This window comes from Loxodonta africana, chromosome 25 (genome assembly GCF_030014295.1).
Source record: "Loxodonta africana isolate mLoxAfr1 chromosome 25, mLoxAfr1.hap2, whole genome shotgun sequence".
Lineage (NCBI taxonomy): Eukaryota > Metazoa > Chordata > Mammalia > Proboscidea > Elephantidae > Loxodonta > Loxodonta africana.
This window is the reverse complement of record NC_087366.1, coordinates 53,482,740-53,498,919: the sequence shown is the minus strand read 5'-3', so window position 1 is coordinate 53,498,919 and position 16,180 is coordinate 53,482,740. Positions and strand designations below refer to the sequence as shown.

Genomic DNA, 16,180 nt, shown 5'->3' with positions numbered 1-16,180 from the left:
AGAATGGGCAACCTTTTACAAGCTGGAGGCCGAGTTGCCCTTGGGGTCATGGAGAAGGTATTCTTGCCAACAAAAATATTTTTCCTCCAGGTTCAGCTGATTCAAGACTTGTGTGGGAAAGAGGCTTCTTTTGGCTTTTATTGTTCTGTAAAATGCAGGGTATTAGAACCAGGAAGATCAGGTTTTAAATCCCAAATCCATTCTTTTGAAGCTTGTGCCTATTACTAAACTTTGTACCTCAGCCTCTTGATCTGGGACGTGCAGATAATACCTACTCCAATTGTTATAAGACTTAAATGAATTAAAATCTATGTACAAAGTGTCCAGGATGGCACCTGGCATTTCGTAGGCTCTCATATCCTGCCACTTCTCCTCCGGATGGTCAGAGGGCAGTAGAAAGACACTGAATACTTGGGGAACTCAGGAGAAGGGCCACCAGGATGGGGAAGACAGAGGAAAGCCAAACCATTTTTCAGTTTTCTTCATAGTTACGGTGATGGTAGCCACCCAGGTGAAGGTATATATGAGCTGCATAACTAGAATAATGAAATTTTCAGTGACTAAATTTCAGTCTCAAAATTTGGAATTTGATTATCAGAATGAATCATCGTCATTTAAAAAGATTTAGTGGCTTCTAGATGTGGCAGGAATTCTTTATTTATTGTGTTCCTAGATGTGCACAAAGCCTTGGGTTGGGGGATATAAATGTGTAGGATGTGGTCTCTGGAGGAAGGTGGGGAAAGACACAGACACCAATGGCAAGAGAAAAAGACAATGTTACAAACTGTTCACTTGTAAGGTACTCTCAAAAAAGCATTTTGATGACCCAATCTGTACAGAGTTGTGCTAGCAGTAAAAGATTAAGACATATAAAACAGTTCTGACTTTTGAAAGGCTTAAGAAGAGAGCATATCAAATATATGGAAGAATGGAGAATATATGAAATAGTTTATGTGAAATATCAAGTAAGTAGTATAGATAATTATTTAATAGGGTTGGGGAGTAGTGGGGTACTGACCTGACTGAGAAAATGTCACCAGAAGTCAGATTCATAGATCAATTGTTAATGGAATCATGGGGTTGAAAGAGACCTTAGAGGCAATTAAATAGCAACAGTTTCCTCTACTACAGCCCTGATAAGTAGTTATAACGCCTGTGTATCAACAATTGCTAGTATGATTAACCTACCATACGAGGCTGTGCATTCCCCCATTGACTGGTTCATTTTTATAGTGACTCTAATAAATTTTCCTCCATATGATTTCATCTCTTTGAATCTAATTATTTTTCTACATAATAATCCTTAAAATATTTAAAGTTAAGCCTTAAGTTTTTAAATGTTTTATCAGGAAATATTCAGACTTAGAAAAGAAAAGAGTATAGTATAATGAACCCATGGGGCCGTCTAATCTATTAAGCCCATCTGTGAATTTTTCACTTCTGGTATTTTTAGCTCTAGAGGTTCCACCTTCTATGATTTTTTATCTTTCATTCTTCTCACTATGTTCATTTAAAAAAAATTCTTAAGTATATTTTAATGTAATTCTTTTAAAGCCTTTTTATGATAATTTCATTGGCCCTGTCATTTCTTGGTCTTTTTTTATAGACTGATTTATCTCCTAGTTATGGGACACTTTTTCCTGTATTTTTTGCATGTCTAGTAATTTTTGTTTGAATGCTTTGACACTGTGAATGTTGTGTTCTTGAGTGCTGATTTCAGCAGCTTCCTTTATAAAGTGTTGTTTATTTTGCTAGGCTGGTAAGTTACTTATGCGTCAGCCTGATCTTCCCTACTCTTGTTCTAAGCTTTGTTAGGGATGTATATAGTTGTTCTTTACTCAAATGTTAGTATAGCTCTCCTACTAAAATATGATTCTTCTGGGGTCTCTCCTGAATGCTTTGCGTGTTCAGCAAGGTCACTCCACTCTTACTGGCGGTGGTAATACAAATATCTCCCAGCCCCGTGTTAACAAAGGGAATTGTTCGGCTTACAGCTTCCTGGTAGTTGTGTGTGTGTTTTTTTCCCTCCTGTAGTCATTCTTTGTTCATCCTCAGAGATTCTGTGCTGCACTGAATTCATCCCAAGACTCAAGGGGGCCCCTTTGCAGATTTCTGAAACTCTTTTTCTTCATCGCGCCCATCTTTCTGGCATCCTTCCCTGCATATCTCAGGCACCTTAGTCTCCCTCAGCTCTGATCTCTGACTTTTCAGTGAGATTGAGATTGCTGTACTTGGCTTGAGTTCTCCCTCCCTGCCCTGAGGTCCAGAATGTGCCCCTAGGTACAAACCTCATTAATTACCTTTCTCTCAGGGGTCACAGTTGTGTGCTGTTTTCTATCTGAATAAAGTTTTTTTCATATATTTTGTCCAATCTTCTAGTTGTTTACAGTGGGAGAGCAAGTCTCATACTAGTTACTTGGTCTATAGATTTCTCCTTATATTTTTCATTGAAGTATATTTATTGAAGAAACAGGTTTGTTTGTCTTCTCAAGTGTATCATGGTCTGGATTTTGCTAAGTCCTTATGGTTTAGTTTAACATGTTTCTCTAGCTCTTTCTATTTCTAGGAATTGGTAGTCCGATACATATCCAGTTTTGGTTAGCAAGAATACTTCATAGGTGATGTAGTTGACTCCTGCCAGGAGGCATTTAATAGCTTTATATTCTTTTATGATGTTACTAGTCATTGGTGACATGGCCTAAATCAGTTCATACATTGTTGTGTTGTTGTTAGGTGCCATCGAGTTGGTTCCGACTCATAGTGACCCCATGTACGACAGAACGAAACACTGCCCGGTCCTGCACCATACTCATGATCATTGTTATGTTTGGGCCCATTGTTGCAGCCACTGTGTCAATCAATGTCATTGAGGGTCTTCCTCTTTTTCGCTGACCCTCTACTTTACCCAGCATGATGTCCTTCTCCAGGGATTGATCCCTCCTGATAGCATGTCCAAAGTATGTGAGATGATGTCTCACCATCTTGGCTTCTAAGGAGCATTCTGGGTCTACTTCTCCCAAGAGAGATTTGTTCTTCCTTCTGGCAGTCTGTGGTATATTCAATATTCTTCACCAACACCATAATTCAAAGGCATTAGTTCTTCTTCTGTCTTCCTTATTGTCCAGCTTTTGCATGCATATGAGGTGACTGAAGATACCATGGCTTGGGTCAGGCGCACTTTAGTCCTCGAAGTGACACCTTTGCTTTTTAGCACTTTGAAGAGTTCTTTCGCAGCAGATTTGCCCAATGCAATATGTTGTTTGATTTTTTGACTGCTGCTTCCATAGGCATTGATTGTGGATCCAAGTAAAATGAAATCCTTGACAACTTCAACCTTTTCCTGTTTATCATGTTGTTGCTCATTGGTCCAGTTGTGAGGATTTTTGTTTTATGTTGAGGTGTAATCCATATTGAAGGCTGTAGTCTTTGATCTTCATCAGTAAGTCCTTCAAGTTCTCTTCATTTTTCAGCAAGCAAAGTTGTGTCATCTGGTATCGCAGGTTGTTAATGAATCTTCCTCCAATCCTGACGCTGTATTCTTCTTCATATAGTCCATCTTCTTGGATTATTTGCTTAGCATACAGATTGAATAAGGATGGTGAAAGGATACAATCCTGATGCACACCTTTCCTGACTTTAAACCACGCAGTATCCCCTTGCTCTTTTCGACTGCCTCTTGATCTATGTACAGGTTCCTCATGAGCACAATTAAGTGGTCTGGAATTCCCATTCTTTGCAATGTCATCCATAATTTGTTATGATCCACACAGTCAAATGCCTTTGCCTGGTCATTAAAACACAGGTAAACATCTTTCTGGTATTCTCTGCTTTTGGCCAAGATCCATCTGACATCAATAATGATATCCCTGGTTCCACATCCATTTCTGAATCCAGCTTGAATTTCTGACAATTCCCTGTTGATGTACTGCTGCAGTCGCTTTTGAATGATTTTCAAAATTTTACTGGTGTGTGATATTAATGATATTGTTTAATAATTTCCACATTCTATTGGATCACCTTTCTTTAGAATAGGCATATATATGGATTTCTTCCAGTTGGTTGGCCAAGTAGCTGTCTTTCAAATTTCCTGGCATAGATGAGTGAGCACTTCCAGTGCTGCATATGTTTGTTGAAACATCTCACTTGGTATTCCGTCAATTCCCAGAGCCTTGTTTTTTGACAGTGTCTTCAGTGCAGCTTGGACTTTTTTCTTTAGTGCCATTGGTTCTTTTTTTTTTTTTTAATTGTGCTTTAAGTGAAAGTTTACACATCAAGTCAGTCTCTCATACAAAAATTTGTATACTTTGCTATATACTCCTAATTGCTGTCCCCCTAATGAGACAGAACACTCCTTCCCTTGACTCTCTCTTTCAGTGTCCCTTTGGCCAGCTTCTGACCCCCTCTGCCCTCTCATCTCCTCTCCAGACAGGAGATGCCAACATAGTTTCATGTGTCTACTTGATCCAAGAAGCTCATTTTTCAGCAGTATTGTTTTGTATCCCACTGTCCAGTCCAATCCCTGTCTGAAGAGTTGGCTTTGGGAATGGTTCCTGTCTTGGGCTAACAGAAGGTCTGGGGACCATGACCACTGGGGTGCTTCTAGTCTCAGTCAGACCATCAAGTTTGGTCTTCTTACGAGAATTTCGGGTCTTCATCCCACTGCTCTCCTGCTCCCTCAGTGGCTCTCTGTTGTGTTCCCTGTCAGGGCAGTCATCGGTTATAGCCGGGCACCATCTAGTTCTTCTGGTCTCAGGCTGATGTAGTCTCTAATTTATGTTGCCCTTTCTGTCTCTTGGGCAGTACTATTGGTTCTTCATCATATGCTACCTCCAAAGTGATTGAATGTTAACCAGTTCTTTTTGGCACAGTGACTATGTATATTCCTTCCACCTTCGATACTTCCTGTGTCGTTTAGTATCTTACCCACAGAATCCTTCAATATTGCAACTTGAGGCTTGAATTTTTAATTCAGTTCTTTCAGCTTGAGAGATACCAAAATGTTTTTTCCCTTTGGTTTTCTAAGTCCAGGTCTTTGCACATATCATTACAATACTTTGTCTTCTTGACCTGCCGTTTGAAATCTTCTGTTCAGCTTTTTTACTTCATCATTTCTTCCATTCACTTTAGCTACCTGACGTTCAAGAGCAAGTTTCAGAGTCTCTTCTGACATCCATTTTGGCCTTTCTTTTTAATAACCTCTTGCTTTCTTCATGTATGATGTCCTCGATGTCACTCTACAACTCTTCTGGTCTTCAGTCCATTAGTGTTCACTGCATCGAATCTATTCTTGAGATGGTCTATAAATTCAGGTGAGATATACTTAAGGTTATATTTTGGCTCTTGTGGACTTGTTCTAATTTTCTTCAGCTTCAACTTCAACTCGCATATGAGCAACTGATGGTCTATTCCACGGTCAGGCCCTGGCCTTCTCCTGACTGATGATATTGAGCTTAATACATTACAGGTTGCAAAATGGTGATATTCTGATTATATTTTTCCTTTTTCATTAAAAGGCTGGAATAATTCTACAAAGAAAAACTTATAATCGCTTATTCTTTACCTTGAGATTTGATCTGTGTAGTCAAGACAGGACAGATGCTTGACTCTTTCCCTTTATTTAAACCCCGCCCAAAAAAAACGAAAACCAAACCCGTTGCTGTCAAGTCGATTCCAACTCAAAGCGACCCTATAGGTCAGAGTAGAACTGCCCCATAGAGTTTATTTAAACAGTTTCTGAAATAATTAGTTGTCTTCCTAGCATGTTCCAAAGATGACCAAAGGGTCTTTTTTTCTAACTCCTTTCTGAGAATCATGATCTCATGGATTTAAAAATTGGTGAGTTTTAGTCTTAATGATACTCAGCTTCTCCCGTTTTTGGCTAGTGGGAGAGCCTCTTCACGTTGGCTCCTGGGCCCGTTCGACACCACCTAGTGGTCATCGATAATTCCTTATTTTCTAGTATAACAAGATGGCCTTAGCTCATCTTGTTCATCTCCTGCCCAGATCTTGATGGAGCCATTTCTCTAACAAGCCGTGGTTCCTTTTAATGAAAAGTGGTATTTAAAGTCTACATTCTGGGTACTGAGGTTGCTTGTTGCTATTGAGTTGGCCTTATTTTGAGGGCTTTTCAGAGGATAAAGCTAGGAAATATGTGGCTTTTTTTTTTATGTGAAAATTTGTCATGATGCCATATGGATACTTCTTCCAGTTGAAATTCAGGATGCTACAGCGGTTCTACTTATCCTCATATAATGTTTGTATTTTCGTTCTTTTATGTTGGGAATCCCAGTTTTTAATGACATCAATGTAATCATCTTACTTTACAGGATTTACACAACAGTATTAAAAATAACAAATATCAACACTGCCACCAAAAATATGTTATTGAAACTATTGTAAGGTTGTTTTGCAGTTCCTTTTGTCTTTAAGCCATATGCCATGAGGGTGTGTCTGCTACAGTTCTTTTCTATGGTGCTGCCAGCTATCTGGAAACCCTGGTGGCGTAGTGGTTAAGAGTTTGGCTGCTAACCAAAAGGTTGGCAGTTTGAATCCACTGGGCGCTCCTTGGAAACTCTATGGGGCAGTTCTACTTTGTCCTATAGGGTTTCTATGAGTGGGAATCGAATCAACAACATTGGGTTTGGTTTTGCCCAGCTACTCAATGCACAGTTAATTGTTTTATTTTTGCTTTCAGTTTTTAGGGATTGCGCTTTTAAACTTTTTGTTTTATAATTAACATATTTACAAGATCCAAAGTCAAATCTATAAAATAAGGGATATCCACGTAAGTCTAGCTTTTTTCCAATACCATTCACCTGTTGTTACCTTCCCCTATAGGTAACTTTTGAAATTAATTTTATTATGTATCCTATCATTAAAAAATAAGCAAATGATTTCTGCATCCATGTAAGATGGATTTATAGATACTGGATTTACCATCCCAACTGAAACAGGCAACATAAAAGAAAACAGACAAAATAAATGTAACAGCAGTTTTCAAGATATTGGACATTAGGCAATAAAGGACTAGACTTCTTGAGACATGGGGCACAAACATGGCTAGCTTTACAACTGTCCCAGCTAACTGCCTTGAGGAGCTCCCAGGCCAGGGCACAGAAAGGGAGAACCTAAGTGGAGTCTAGCAGACATCCTAAGTTGAGGAGATGGAGCTGAGAGTCCAGGGAGACAAGGTAGCTGCAGTTCAAGGGGCAGAATATCAGAGAGGAGAAAGCTGAGCTACAGAGAGAGAACTCTCTCTGGTCCCCTTCAAGTATTCAGAATAGTATTGATCAGCACATGAGTGTGATGAAACTACTGAAGACCAGGGAAACCATCAGAAGGAACAGGCCCTAACACAGGGCTTGGAATAGTATCTGGAAAACCTCGTAATTCTAGGGGAATTGGGTAGAATGCTCACAGGGTTTTGCCTGATACTAAATGCTTCAGTGGTCTTGCCTCCAAGTAACCCTTAAAACAAATCTTAAAAGAATCAAACTGTTCCAAGTAACTTAAATGCGTCCCAGAACAAAGCTCAAGAATATTTATTCACAATGTCTTACATCCAGTCAGATTACCAGGCATGCAAAGAAGCAGGAAAAAACTACTCATGATAAGGAGAAAAACAAACCAGTTGAAACCAGCTAAGTACCAACAGAAATGTTAGATTTAGACAAGGCTATTAAAGCAGTTATTATTACGATATTCCCAATGTTAAAAAAAGCTACATAGAGACATGGAAAAGAAAAAAAATTCGGATCAAACTTCTAAAGGTAAAAACTACAGTGCCCAAGATGGCAAATACAGTGGATGAGATTAATGCTAGATAAGACATTGAAGTAAAAAGATCAGTGAACTTGAAGACATAGCAATAGAAGTGATCCAAAATGAAGCATATAGAGATAAAAGACTCAAGAAAAATGAAAAGAGCATCAGTGAGCTGTGGGATGCTTTCGAGCAGCCTAATATATGTATAATTGGAGTCCCTGTAGGAAAGAAGAGAAGAAGGGTGTTTAGAAAAATATTTGAAGAAATTAATGGCTATGGTTTTTCCAGATTTGATGAAAACTATAAATCCACAGATCCAAGAAGCTCAGGGAAACTCAAGCTCAAGAAGTACAAAGAAAACTATACCAAGGCACATTATAATCAAATTGCTCAAAACAAGTGGTAAAGAGCAATCTGAAAAGCATCCAGAGAAAAAGATATATTATGTGCAGAGGAACTAAGATAAGGGTGACACCAATTTCTTGTTGGAAACAAGGCACAGGAAAATACAGTGGAATAATATCTTTAATATATTGAAGAAAAAAAAGTCAGACCACAATATCATACCCAGTGAAATGTCTTATAAAAATGAAGGTGTAATGATTTTTTTCTGACACACAAGAGCGGAAAGAATTCATCACCAGTACACCTGCACCCAAGAAATGCTAAAGGAAGTCTTTCAGGCACAAGGGAATTGATAATAGATGGAAATATGGAGCTACACATAATGAAGAACATTGGAAATGGTAACTACTTGGGTAAATATATAAAAATTATTTTTTTATTAAGTATTTTTAAAAGTTAATTGCCTGCTTAGAGAAAAATATTATCAATGTAGGGTGGGGTTTAGAATATATGTAAAAGTAAAAGGTATGACAATAACAAAAAGCTAGGAAACAAACAGTGGTATATTATTGTAAAGTTCTTACACACATGAAGTGGCGTGATACCAAGGCAGACTGTGGTAAGTTAAAGATGTACAGTATAAAGCTGTCACTGAAATAACAAAATAGAGAGTTACAGCTAATAAGCCAACAAAGGAGATGAACTGGAATCATCACGAGACTCAGTTGCTCCCAAAGAAGGCAGAATAAGAGGGAAAGGGGACAAAGAGCAGATAGGACAAATAGAAAAAAGAAGGAAGGTGCTAAACTTAAACGTAACCAGATCAGTAATCACATGATCAAATGGAAATTGTCCAAATACCCCAATTAAAAGGCAGAGATTGTCAGACTGGATTTAAAAAAAGCAAGACCTAACTAGATGGTGCCTATGAGAACGATCCTTTAAATAAAAAGACACAACAAAGTTAAAAGTAAAAGATTGAAAAATACATTACATGCTAACACTAGTCAAAAGAACACTGGAGTGGCTTAACACCAAAGCAGATTCCTGAGTAAAAAATAGTAGCAGGATAAAGAAAGTTACTTCATAGTGATAAAGGAATCACTTATTCAAGCAAACAATCCTCAGTGTTTATGTTTTAATAACAGACATTCATAATACATGAAGGAAACACTGACAAAAATACAAGAAAAAATAGATAAATCCAGTTATAGTTGGAGATTTTAATACCTCTCTAATAATTGATAGACTAAATCAGCAGCAAATCAGTAAGGATCTAAAAGGTATGAACAACATAATCAACCATTTTGACCTTATTGACATTTATAGAACGTTTCACTCAACAAGAGCAAAACACATATTCTTTTCAAGTGTACATGGAACGTTTACCAAGATAAACCATATTCTAGGCAAGTGTCAATAAATATAAAAGGATTAATGTCATGCCATATAGAATATGTTCTCTAGTCACAATAAAATTATATTAGAAGTCAGTAACACAAAGATCTCTTGAAAATCTCCAAATATCTTAAAATTAAATGCACAGTTAAAAAAGTTACAAGTCAAAGAATAAAAGGGAGATTAGCATTTTGAGCTGAATGGAAATTAAAACACGTCAAATTTATGCAGTGCCACTAAACTACTACTTGGAAATTTATAGCACTACCTATACTAAAAAAAAAAAAAAAAAAGAAAGATCTCAAATCAATGACCTTACTGTAAGAACCTAAAAAAAGAAGAGCATATAAATTCACAAGTAAATAGAAGAAAGGAAATAATAAATATTAAAGCATAAACCAAGAGGCAGTCATTTGAACAGAACAACGGGATACCGTGTGGTTTAAAATCAGGAACGGTGTGTGTCAGGGTTCTATCCTTTCACCATACTTATTCAATCTGTATGCTGAGCAAATAATCCGAGAAGCTGGACTATATGAAGAAAAACATGGCATCAGGACTGGAGAAGACTCATTAACAACCTACAATACTCAGATGACACAACATTGCTTTCAGAAAGCGAAGCACTTACTGATGAAGATCAAAGACGACAGCCTTCAGTATGGATTACACCCCAACGTAAAGAAAACAAAAATCCTTACAACCAGACCAATAAGCGACATCATGATACACGGAGAAAGGACTGAAGTTGTCAAGGATTTCATTTTACTTGGATCCACAATCAGCAAGCATGGAAGCAGTAGTAAAGAAATCAAATGACGTATTGCATTGGGCAAATCTGCTGCAAAAGATCTGTTTAAAGTATTAAAAAGCAAATATGTCACTTTGAGGACTAAGGTGCACCTGACCCAAGTCACAATATTTTCAATCACCTCATATGCATACAAAAGCTGGACAATGAATAAGGGTGACCGAAGAAGAATTGATGCCTTTGAGTTATGGTATTGGCCCATAGCTGAGTAACTGGCCTCGCCCATTGGACAAGGAGGTGGAAAGTGACTACAGATGAGGAAATAACAAAGAACACACAGCCCGCTTGCTCAGACATAACCAAGTAAAAAAAAAAAAGGCAGGATGAAACAAACAAATCTACAATCAAGAAACAAAGAAAACTACTGAATGTCCCAAAGACAGCAGACAATATCAAAACATATTAAAAAAACAGTACAGGATGGTTCCAGTAGGCGTCCAAAATAAAACACCAGATGACTTCCTAATAGAAGAAAAGGCACTAGAACTACTTGACAGAGAATTCCAATCTCTAATATTCAGAACAATCTAAGAGCTGAAGCAAAAAGCAGACAAAAATCAGGAAAAAATAGACAAATTTATGGAAAAGGCTAACAAATTCATAGAAAATACAGACCAAAAAAATGGAAGAATTCAGGAAAATGATACAGCAACAAAGTCCCAAAATAAGTTCACAACTAGAAATCATACAAAAACAACAATTAGAAATGCAAAAGGTAAACAAGATTTCAGAAACGGATAGTGTCATAGAGGGGCCAAGGGGCAGGTCTGAAATGACGGAAGACAGATCAGCAAAATTGAAGACAAACACTTGGATACAACTCTGTTTGAGGAAAGCTCAGAAAAAAAAAAAGAACGAAGAAAAATGAAGAAACCCTGAGAATTATGTGGGATACAGTCAAAAGCAAAAACTTGCAAGTGACTGGAGTTCCAGAGCAGGGAGAGAAAGCGGAAAACACACGGAGCATCACTGAAGAATTGCTGACAGAAAACTTCCCTAATGTCATGAATGATGAAAAAGTGACCATCCAAGAAACTCAACGAACCCCATATGGGACAGACCCCAAAAGAAAAACACCAAGGCATGAATTATGGTGTTGGCAAAGAATACTGAATATACCATGGACTTCCAGAAGGAAGAACAAGAAGAAATAGAGCCAGAGTGCTCCCTGGAAGCGAGGATGGCAAGACTTCGTCTCACATACTTTAGACATGTTATCAGGAGGGACCAATCCCTGGAGAAGCACATCATGTTTGGTAAGGTAGAGGGTCAGCGAAAGAGGAAGACCCTCAGCGAGATGGACTGATGCAGTGGCAGCAACAGTGGGCTCAAACATAGCAAAGATTGTGAGGATGGCACAGGACTGGGCAATGTTTTGATTTGTTGCACAGCGGGTCACTATGAGTCGGAACTGATTCGTCACCTAACATACACACACATACACACAAAGCATATATTAATGAAATAAAAAACAAAAATAGAGAAAATCAAGGAAACCAAAAGCTGGTTCTTTGAGATTACCAAATTAATTAACCTGTAGCCAGAGTGATCAGGAAAAGAGGATGAGAAACAAATTGCCAATATCATCAGAGAGATTCAATCACTACAGATTCCACAGGTATTGAAAGGATAGTAAGAGAATTTTATGAACAACTTATGCCAATTAATGACAATTTAGATGAAATGTAGAAATTCCATTTAAGACACAGACTGCAAAAGGTCACTCAAAAAGAAATACTACAGATAACCTCTATAGCCTCATCCTATTTAAAAAAATTGAATTTATAATTTAAAAACTTTCCATAAAGAAAACTCCAGGCCCAGATAGCTTCAGTGGTGAATTCCACTAAACACATAAGGAAGAAATAATGCTAATTCTAAACAAACTCTTCTAGAAAATTGAACAGGAGAAAATAACTCTCCACTCATTTTATGAGGCCAGCACTATTATTGACAGCAAACCAGACAAAGACGTAATAAAGAAAACCACAGGCCAGTCAGTATCTGTCATGAACCAAAACCAAAAAAACAAACTCAGTGCCGTTGAGACAATTCAAACTCATGGCTACCACGTGTGTTACAGAATAGAATTGTACCATGGAGTTTTCTTGGCTGTAATCTTTGCAGAAGCAGATCGCCAGGCCTTTTTCCATGGCACTGCCAACTTTTAGGTTAGCAGTGAAATACGAACTCTTTAGCAAATCAAATCCAATAATATAGAAAAGGGTAACATATTATGACCAAGTAGGGTTTATCCCAATAACGCAAGGTTGGTTTAACATTCAAAGATTAGTCAATGTAATTTGCCACAGTAACAAACTAAAAAATAAAATCCATATGTTCATCTCAGTAGCCACAGAAAATGCGTGTGAAAAAAAATCCAAAATCAATTACAGATTTAAAAATTGCCAGCGAACTAGGAATAGAAGGGAATTTAAAATGGCCTCTGTGAAAAAACTTACAGCTAGTATCATACTTAGTGGTGAGATAGAATGCTGTCTCCCAAGATTAGAAACAAGACGTGGGTGTCCACTCTCACCCCATCTATTCAGCCTTGTACTGGGATGCAGGAAAGCAACAGACAGGGTATTAAGGCAAGAAAAAGCAGCAAAATGCATCCAGATTGGAAAGAAGATTTAAAATTATATTTATTTATGCAAATAACATGTACATCTGTGCATAAAATCTGTTGGAAATCTATTTTAAAAAAAGCTTCTAGAACTAATAAGTGAGTTTAGTAAGGCTGCCAGATAAACATTACATGTAAAAGCAATTATCTCTCTATATGCTAGCAATGAACAATCGAATTGAAATTTAAAATGTTTTTCTATGTATAATAGTAAAAAAATGTGAAATACTTAAGGATAAATCTGGCAAAATATGTACAAGACCTATACATTAGAAACTCTAGAATACTGCTCATAGAAATTAAAGACTTAAATATAAGGACCTAGAATAACCCAAGCACTATCTCATTTCAAGACTTACTATAAAGCTCCTGTAATTAGGATAGCGTGGTATTGATGTAAAGATAGAAAACATATCAGTGGAACAGGAGAGAGAGAGTCCAGGAATAGATCCACACACAGATGGACAATGGAGCCCTGGTGGCGCAGTGGTTAAGGGCTGGACCTGCTAACCAAAAGGTCGGCAGTTCAAATCCACCAGCTGTTGCTCGGAAACCCTATGGTGCAGTTCTACCCTGTCCTAGAGCGTTGCTATGATTTGGGATCGACTCGACAGCATTGGATTTTTTATGAGTTATGGACAACAGATTTTTGACAAAAGTGGAAAGGCAATTAAGTGGAGAGAAAAGTCTTTTCAGCAAATGTTGCTGGAACTACTGAATATCCTATACAAAAATTAACTGAAAATGGGTTATAGACTTAAATGTAAAACTATAAAACTTCTGGGAGAACACATAAGAGCAAATCTCTGTAAACTTGGATTAGGCAAAGATTTCATAGATTTGACACCAAAAGTGTGAGTCATAAAAGAAAAATTGAATAAATCTGGATATTATCAGAATGAAAACTTCTGTCCTTCAAAATGCATTATTAAGTGAATGAAAAGAAAAGCTAGACTGGGATGGGATTACTGCAAAGTATATATCTGACAAGAGACGTGTATCTGAAATATATAAAGAACTCTCAAGCCCATTAATAAGAAAACACCCAGTAAAATTAATGGGCAAAAATTGCACAGGCAGTTCACCAAAGAAAATATAGATTTCAAATAAGCACATAAAAAAAATGCTGAATACCATTAGATGTCAGGGACATAAAAATTTAAACCACAGTGAATAACTCCTGCACATTCATTGGAATGGTTAAAATTAAAAGATTGATTATACCCAGTGTTGGAGAAGCTGTGGAGTAACTGGAAGTCTCATACACTGCTGTTGTGAGTTGTCCTTGAGTTGGTTCTGACACCTGGTGACCTCATAATCGTTGCTGTGTTTGAGCCCCTTGTTGCAGCCACTGTGTCAGCCTATCTCGTTAAGGATCTTCCTCTTTTTTGCTGACCCTCCACTTTACCTAAAATGATGTTCTCCAGGGACTGGTCCCTCCTGATAACATGTCCAAAATATGTGAGACATAGTCTCACCAGCCTTGCTATTAAGAGCACTCTGGCTGTACTTCTTTCAAGACAGATTTGTCCGTTCTTCTGGCAGTCCATGGTATATTCAGTATTCTTCGCCAACACCACAATTCAAAGGCATCGATTCTTCTTCAGTCTTCCTTATTCATTGTCCAGCTTCCACGTGCATATGAGGCAATTGAAAATACCATGGCTTGGGTCAGGCACACCTTAGTCCTCAAAGTGACATCTTTGCTTTTTAATACTTTAAAGAGGTCTTTTGCAGCAGATTTGCCCAATGCAATATGTCATTTGATTTCCTGATTGCTCCTTCCACGGACACTGATTGTAGATCCAAGTAAAATGCAATCCTTGACAACATCAGTATTTTCTCCATTTATCATGATGTTGCTTATTGCTGAAGGGGATGTAAAGTGGTACGACCACCTTAGAAAACACTCAGTTTCTTAGCAAGGTAAACATAGACATGCCATATGAATATGATTCAGCCATTACTGGCCTTAAGCCATTATCCAAGAGAAAATAAATTATAAGGTAATAGAAGGACTTGTATACCAATGTCCATAGCAGCTTTATTTGTAAAAACCAAAAACTGGGAAAATACTCCAAAGTCCACCAACACACGAATATACACATTATGGTATATGGAAGCAATGGATTGCTACTGAGCAATAAAAAAAAGAATCAACTATTGGTATAAGCAATTTTGCTGAGAGAAGTCAGAAAAAATACATCATGTACTACGGCATTTACATACAGCTCTAGGAAATGCAAACTAATCTATAGAAAGCCTGCCTTGAGGATGGAAGGGGAAAGTGAGGGGCAAAAGGGTTGGATCAAGAGATGAGGAAATTTTCTGAGATGAAGGATATATTCATTATCTTGATTGTGATGATGGTTCCACAGATGTATTCATGTGTCAAAATTTATCAGATTTGCACTTTCAATATATGTAGCTGATTGCATGTCAGTTTTTTTTTATTAACTTTTATTGAGCTTCAAGTGAACGTTTACAAATCAAGTCAGACTGTCACATATAAGTTTATATACACCTTACTCCGTACTCCCACTTGCTCTCCCCCTAATGAGTCAGCCCTTCCAGTCTCTCCTTTCGTGACGATTTTGCCAGCTTCCAACTCTCTCTATCCTCCCATCCCCCCTCCAGACAGGAGATGCCAACACAGTCTCAAGTGTCCACCTGATATAATTAGCTCACTCTTCATTAGCATGTCAGTTTTACCTTAATAAAAAGCTGTTAAAAAATATATTCATCGCCTCCTCCCACACTCTTAGATATAAGTAGTATTCTGCGTATACGTTTCTCCACCTTGATTTTTTAACAATATATTCTGGAAATTATACCCTAGCCTTATATAGAATTATTTTATTTCTTTTTTATAGCTTCTTAGTATTTCTTGGTTTATTCAAACAGGCTTCTACTGATGGCATTGTGGTTATTCCAGTCTTTTGTTAACTACAAATAATGCTGGAATCACATAGTTTTATTTGTATCTTTTCAACCTTTTGCCAGTATCTTTGGGATAGATTTTCAGAAGTAGGATTGCTATGTCAGCAGGTAAATACAAAGTAATTTTTAGAAATGTTGCCAAATTCCCTTTCACAGCAATTGTATCATTGTGTATGTTGTTGGTGGTGAGTGCTGTGGACTCCTAGTGACCCCATGTGACAGTGTAGAACTGCCCCATAGGGTTTTCCTGGCTGTAATTTTTTTTTTTTAATAACAACTTTATGGAGGTATCA

General features: G+C 37.5%; 1 protein-coding gene across 3 annotated transcripts in view; it reads left to right on the top strand.

Annotated features, from left to right (window-relative positions):
* MIA3 (MIA SH3 domain ER export factor 3) overlaps window positions 1–16,180 on the top strand; it is a 62,089-nt gene that overhangs the window by 18,212 nt on the left and 27,697 nt on the right. The gene's annotated exons all lie outside the window — the stretch shown is intronic.